Raw genomic sequence first — 6,055 nt, forward strand, 5'->3', positions numbered from 1 at the left:
CCGTTTATTTTTCCGGGGAAATCGAGAGCTTTATCGATTTTGGTGACGTAAGCTCGGGATATTTTGGGCTTGCCAGGACATGCCTTTCTAATAAGAGCATGAAAGACGGAAGGGAGTAGATTTATCTGTTAGTTAGCTTGGCTATATCGTGTGTTATGGAGAGCTGTTGTAGCTCTGTTGAGTAATGGCTAATAATATTTGCTGCTGATGCTCCAAACATACTCTCACAGATAACCTTCTTTCCGGTTGTTTTATTGCCTCTCGATCAGAGCCCATACCAGTCCAGTTCATCCATCCATATCATCCTCACACACGCACATACATGGTGCAGTGAAAGATTAGCAAAAAACATGTCGACATGACCCCCGAAAGCGTGTTTGTTACGTGAATTCGACGCATCGTTCGGTTGCAGTTTTGCCGCAAGGCTCCTTTTCAGCGTAACGCATGACGCTGGTTCCCATCCATCGGGAGAGAGGTCCTGGCGAATGGCCTTACCAGTTGGCCCTTGTTGGATGGAAGCTGGAAGAAAAACAACAATTTATAATTAAATTTAGGCTGCCCTGGAGTTGTTTTCCTTCACCAATCGGCTTCGAGGAATGGCGATAGAACGAAACAGGGACAGGCATCATGGGGGAAGCAAAAAACCATGGCCACAAGACAACACACGGACGGAGGTTTTCCCATTCAATCAACGCCGGATCGTTGGAAGAAAAACGGGATGGAAAAACCACACACCCGGGTGCAAGCGTGCGGTGGCGTATTTACAATTAATTTGGCAAGTTGTTTGTTTTCCGCGAGCGAAAGGGATGTGTTTTGTTTCGAATCCTTTCGGTGTCGTCTGTGGAGGGAAGTGCTACTGGATGGGAAATTGGGCTGAGAACCTTATACAGTAGCAACTAGCTACTGTATAAGGCACCGATTTGATGGTTATTTTTTGGGGACCAATTGGCATGCGTTTCCGATGAGAATGCATATTTCATCTGATTGGAGGCTGAATTTTGGAGGCCTAATAAAAAAAGGATCTACAAAATACCTCACTCGCTCTCGTACAAGCCTGCTTTTCTGCCCATATTGCGCCACAGGGAGTCAATTATCCTAATGAGTCATGAAAATAATCAATAACCGTTCAACCGAACCACCGATTGCCCTCCGGCTCGAACAGGACCTCAAATGTCCTGTTCACCGTCCGTTGCACGGCTAAAGGAATTATCGAATCGGGTCGTGCTGATTTATTGATGTTTTCATTTCGCCTCCCATTTGCATTCGGTTGCGGTTGCGAAACACACCACAGTTCGACGCATTCAGTTGCATTTGTGTGCATTCTGTGAGTTGGATGCATTTGCATCTCGTTGTGCATGTGCACGGTGAAAGAGGAGAGTTTCTCCAACCAAGCGCTTTAGGTTGGAAGAGATTCGGTAAGGACCTAGTGCACGAGACCATTTCACGGGGTTTTCGCAGGCCACGCCTTCGAGAAAATGGGTAGAGTGCAGTGCTTTGATCGCTTCGTTGGGTTGGTTATGTTTTCCAAGAACTGCTATTCTCAGAATCGAGAAATGGAGAGAACAATTCTTTCTTGAGATGGTTGAGAAAGTCTTCGGTAGAAGCGTGATTGCAGTAGCAGTCTTTTGTTAATAAATGTATGCTTTAATTATGAAAGTTTGGTTATGTTAACTCACTGTTTAAATTGATTTTAATTTTCATAAACCTGAACTAGTCCATGAATAAGTGATTCTTTTCGATACACATAGCCGTTGACTGATATTTCACTGGAAAATGCATGCTTTATGTATTAGAAATTGAATGAAAAACAAGCCTCGGATTGCAATAGACATGAGTTTCCGTGGTGTAGTGGTTATCACATCCGCCTAACACGCGGAAGGCCCCCGGTTCGATCCCGGGCGAAAACACGAGAAAAACCCACTATTTTGTTGGGGAAAACTGTACCACAAACCATTGCAGGTGTGTATTATTTTATCAACAAGAAAATCGAATGGTAAATGACACCATATTTGAACATTGAACCATTGAATAACACTCCAATTGAAGCACGTTCCAACAACATATAATCTCTTTTTGCATCTCTCAGCACCATGCTTTCGTTTCTTCAATCCGAACCAGCAATTGCTTTCGTTCCCCACCACAGCATCTGTGTGTCTTTTCGCTTTGGACGCTTTTCTCGGGCGGTGCCTTTCACTTGGCGTTGGCCACGCGCTCTACATTCGCGTGCTTTGAGTGGGGAGAGAGGTCTCTGATTCGAAGCTGTTTGGGGTTCGATGGGGCTAAACCAAGCCACCGTCTGTAGCCGTGATCGTCTAGTGGTTAGGACCCTACGTTGTGGCCGTAGTAACCCAGGTTCGAATCCTGGTCACGGCAGTGTACAAGGGGGCGTGTGTGGAATAGGGAGAGATGTTGGGTGGGTGGAAAGATCCCCCAGAACTCCCCTTCACCACTGCCTCCAGAGAGCACTGTCACGGAAGATGGTTGGGCGCAAATAAAAACTTTTTTACAAAAGCTCCCAAATCCGGTGTTTGTCGAGGAAAACCCTACTCAACCTAAAGAACTTTTCGTGCCACCCATCCAACGCTATGTACTTCTGGTTCCACACCAGGAATAGACCCCCGGGATGGTGTGTATTATCCTTGCCCAGTCCTTCTCGAAAGGGCGCCATGTTTACCTGTCTGGAATGGGTGGCATATCATTTCAGCCCTTTTTCCGAACAGCCCACACAGGCTCCGACAAATGGCAACGACAACACTTGCTGCTTGGTGCTCTTGCGTTACTGCTTCCGGGCGTTACGCTTGACTTTACTGGGACATCATCATCGTAGTCCTCGGATGGTTGAGGGTTGATCCGACGAGCTCAATGGAATGAAGATGCACACCGGTTTTTTATGCAAAGCGTTAGGCAAAAGGGACACGGATCCGTAGCCACGGTGACGCCATCCCACACGTATGAGATGGAAACCAGCGTTTCCTACACGCCCTCGGGGTCTTACGAAGGGACGGGGCTTAATGCCACGATAAAAGGTGCAGAAATGTGGGGGAAAAATGTGTCACAAATATTGTCTCATTTGCCTAATGCATATTGCCCTGCGGGGGTTGAAACGACTCCATTGTCGGGAGAAATATGTTCTTCGATTGAAGGTGTCATCCTGGAGTCCTTGAGTGATGACTATCACGCCATCGAAGGACTGGTGCCGTCGGCAATTAACCCGAAGCAGGTGACATTTTGTGGCTTCATCCTTGAACACAAATAAGAACATATGTAATGTGTCACGGAGGAGTGAAATTAATCAATTTTACGGAAGTTTCCGAGTGATTTATCTCATGAGATGCTGAATAGTGATTGCATAAGCCTCATAAAGGCTTAAAAGGCATTGTTCACTCAACGTTAAGGATCCCATAGAGATGGGTAAAGGAATGAAGCGTGTTCGTCTTCACCACCAATCGTCACGAGCAGATGATCCATGGCGAATTGTCGATCCCAAAACCCAATTTCATGCCGTGCAACTGAACAATCGCCCTCGAGAGCCTTAAGCTGCGGTAAATGGCTCAGCTTTTGGCCAGGTCTAATTTGCCAATTATCCGTTCCGTTGCGTTGCACTCTTGCGCAAAACCTCGACCTCCAGAGAGCGCAATAACGAGATCATCATGCAACGGGTCAGGAACAAAAAGTGGCCCTTCGTGAGCGGTAAAAGTGTCTCTGGGCGAGGATCACTTTTCGGGCAGAAGTATTTGGGCTTGGGAAGCTGGAAGTACTGCGCCTGAACCACTTCAGGCAAGAGTTGGTTCAGCTGTTGTTCATTTCTCGGGTGCACTCTCTCCAGGACCGAAAAAGGTTCGTTTGCGGAACAATCGGAAGAAGTCATTATTCGAATTAATTGATGTGTAAATAGTGGAAACTCAATCCCGCCGCTTGGGACGGCGTGTCTGTTTGAGTAGGCTGTGGTTGCAACCTCTCCACGGAAATGGGATGTTTGCACTGTTTGTGAGAACGTTAGTCTGTGATTGCTTCGATAGGTTTCATCGCTCGACGGTGAGAACTGTCATAGAATTGCATCCTTTTCACGATCAAACTATGTGAGACGATTAGTGATCGAATTATTACATGCATTGCTCTTCGGAATGGATACTGAAACAAGACTAGGATCAATTTTTTACCATGTTTTTCTTGATATTGATTGCCGCTAGGACATTTAATCACACGCCCCACCTCCAAAAAGGGGTGGTGTTTTCTCAAAACCAGCTAATGAACCCGCTCGGGGTGTCAGAAAGTGAGCCAAATAGCCCGCAGGCCTAGGCGACAGCTCCGGAAAAACAGTAAGCTCCTTACGCGAAATCAAAGTGACAAAAACAATCCCACACCCTGAAGGACTGTACGTGCACGTGTTGGGAGGCGTCTCGTGTTGGTGGTGGTGCCAGGATCCGTCGATTAGCCCTTCGTCCGAACCCTAACGTGTGATAAACAACGGCGCATTAAGCCACACCATGTTCTGGTTAGCTCGAGGTCGAGTGGATCGGTTGCGGTGGAAACCGAGATATGATCCTGTTCGCTGATAAGCCGCCTTCCGCTGGTTGCGTCGCCTGTGGAATATCCTGAAGGGTGGGAATCTAGTGGAAATTTTTACCGGAAAAGGGCTTAGATGAAGACATGCAATCCTCTTGATGGTCGAATAGTCGCGAACTCAATTAAAAAGCTACTCAGGCGGATCTGTGAGAGTGGGTGGTGGCATTGGCATGTTTTCCACATCATCCTGATGGAGTTAAGTACTTTTGGGCGCTCGGAAATGACTTCTGTCAGATGCACGCGAGACATAATCATTAATAAAGTGAGGGAGAGAACATACAACTGTGGGTAAATCTTTAGCATAGCTATTATATGCTCATTGAATATGTTGTAGGCTTATAACTGCTGTTGGCTCAAAATGGTTCAGTATCATTCAAAAAGATTCGTTCAATGTGATCCATTTAGCCCAATAACAATTATCACTCTGACATTATAAAACAACGATGTTGATGCAAAGGCCGCTTAAGATGTCTATTTTAATTAATATGATAATTCTTTTTGTTAAATGCTCATCCCTTTTGACCCTCCGTCGGTAAATTGTTCATCAGCACGTCCGCATCAACAATAAACCCTCCCAAAGGGCTAAAAGCCTTGATTTTCCATGGTTCCTACTGGTTGCGCTGATTGTAGTGAACGATGCAATTAATTAACCATTTTTAAACTCCCAGCTCTCCCAGTTTGTAAAGGAACAAGCCACATTTCCCGGCATCAATTTTGTGATGGAAATTCGGTGTGAGGTTTGTGTCTCGTGCACTTTTCCGGCATCATGGCCAGGATGCGTCGACGGTTGCCAGGGGTAACCACGGACGATGGAAGCGAAACATCATGATAATATGCCACGCCCGGCTGCACGTAAGCTGGTTCGACATGGTCTCATGGCCTGCTGCTATGACGCGTTTCAATTCGCTCGATTATTGTTGGGAAAATATTAAAATTTTCATTCAACCGTCGGAGGCACGGTCCGGGATTCGGCACGGGAATCATCGGTCTGGGATGCTTCCCAGCGCACGTTACACTTGCAAATGGCGACGATTGAAATGGCAACGAATATTGATTTGCAAATGTTATAAATTTGAATGTATTAAATCATTTATTTGCACTTATTTGAATACTTATTCTGTTTTGAGCAGTTATGTTCTTATTGAGCAGTTTTCGCATTTTTATATCCAAAACGCATGAAAAATAGAGCATTGAAATAAATAAAAAAAACAATAGAAAGATGAACTCAGATAAAGCTGCGCATAAGAAAAAAAATCTCATCATTTTTAGTTTCATGTTACCAACCCATTTTTCCATTTTCCAACCACAGCCTACAAAAACACTTCCGGGAAGGATCGTTTTGCATGTACTACTTTGCGGGTTTACAGAGATGGGCGATTTTTTTTCACAAATGCTTGGGGATTGTGTATGTGTGGTAAAAAAATCTAAGCTGTCGTAATGGCTTTAAGGACACTCCTCAAAAAATGTCTAGCATGAATGGATTTATTTT

The 6,055-nt window shown here is 45.3% G+C and overlaps 2 non-coding genes across 2 annotated transcripts; both read left to right on the forward strand.

The window, feature by feature from the left end:
- The first annotated feature begins 1,834 nt into the window (after positions 1-1,834).
- Trnav-aac (transfer RNA valine (anticodon AAC)) lies at positions 1,835-1,907 on the forward strand. The gene has a single exon. It is a non-coding gene; the product is annotated as a tRNA-Val (tRNA).
- Positions 1,908-2,301: 394 nt separating this feature from the next.
- Positions 2,302-2,373, forward strand: Trnah-gug (transfer RNA histidin (anticodon GUG)). The gene has a single exon. It is a non-coding gene; the product is annotated as a tRNA-His (tRNA).
- The last annotated feature ends 3,682 nt before the right edge of the window (positions 2,374-6,055 follow it).

This window comes from Anopheles nili, chromosome 2 (assembly GCF_943737925.1).
Source record: "Anopheles nili chromosome 2, idAnoNiliSN_F5_01, whole genome shotgun sequence".
In the NCBI taxonomy this organism is placed as follows: Eukaryota; Metazoa; Arthropoda; class Insecta; order Diptera; family Culicidae; genus Anopheles; species Anopheles nili.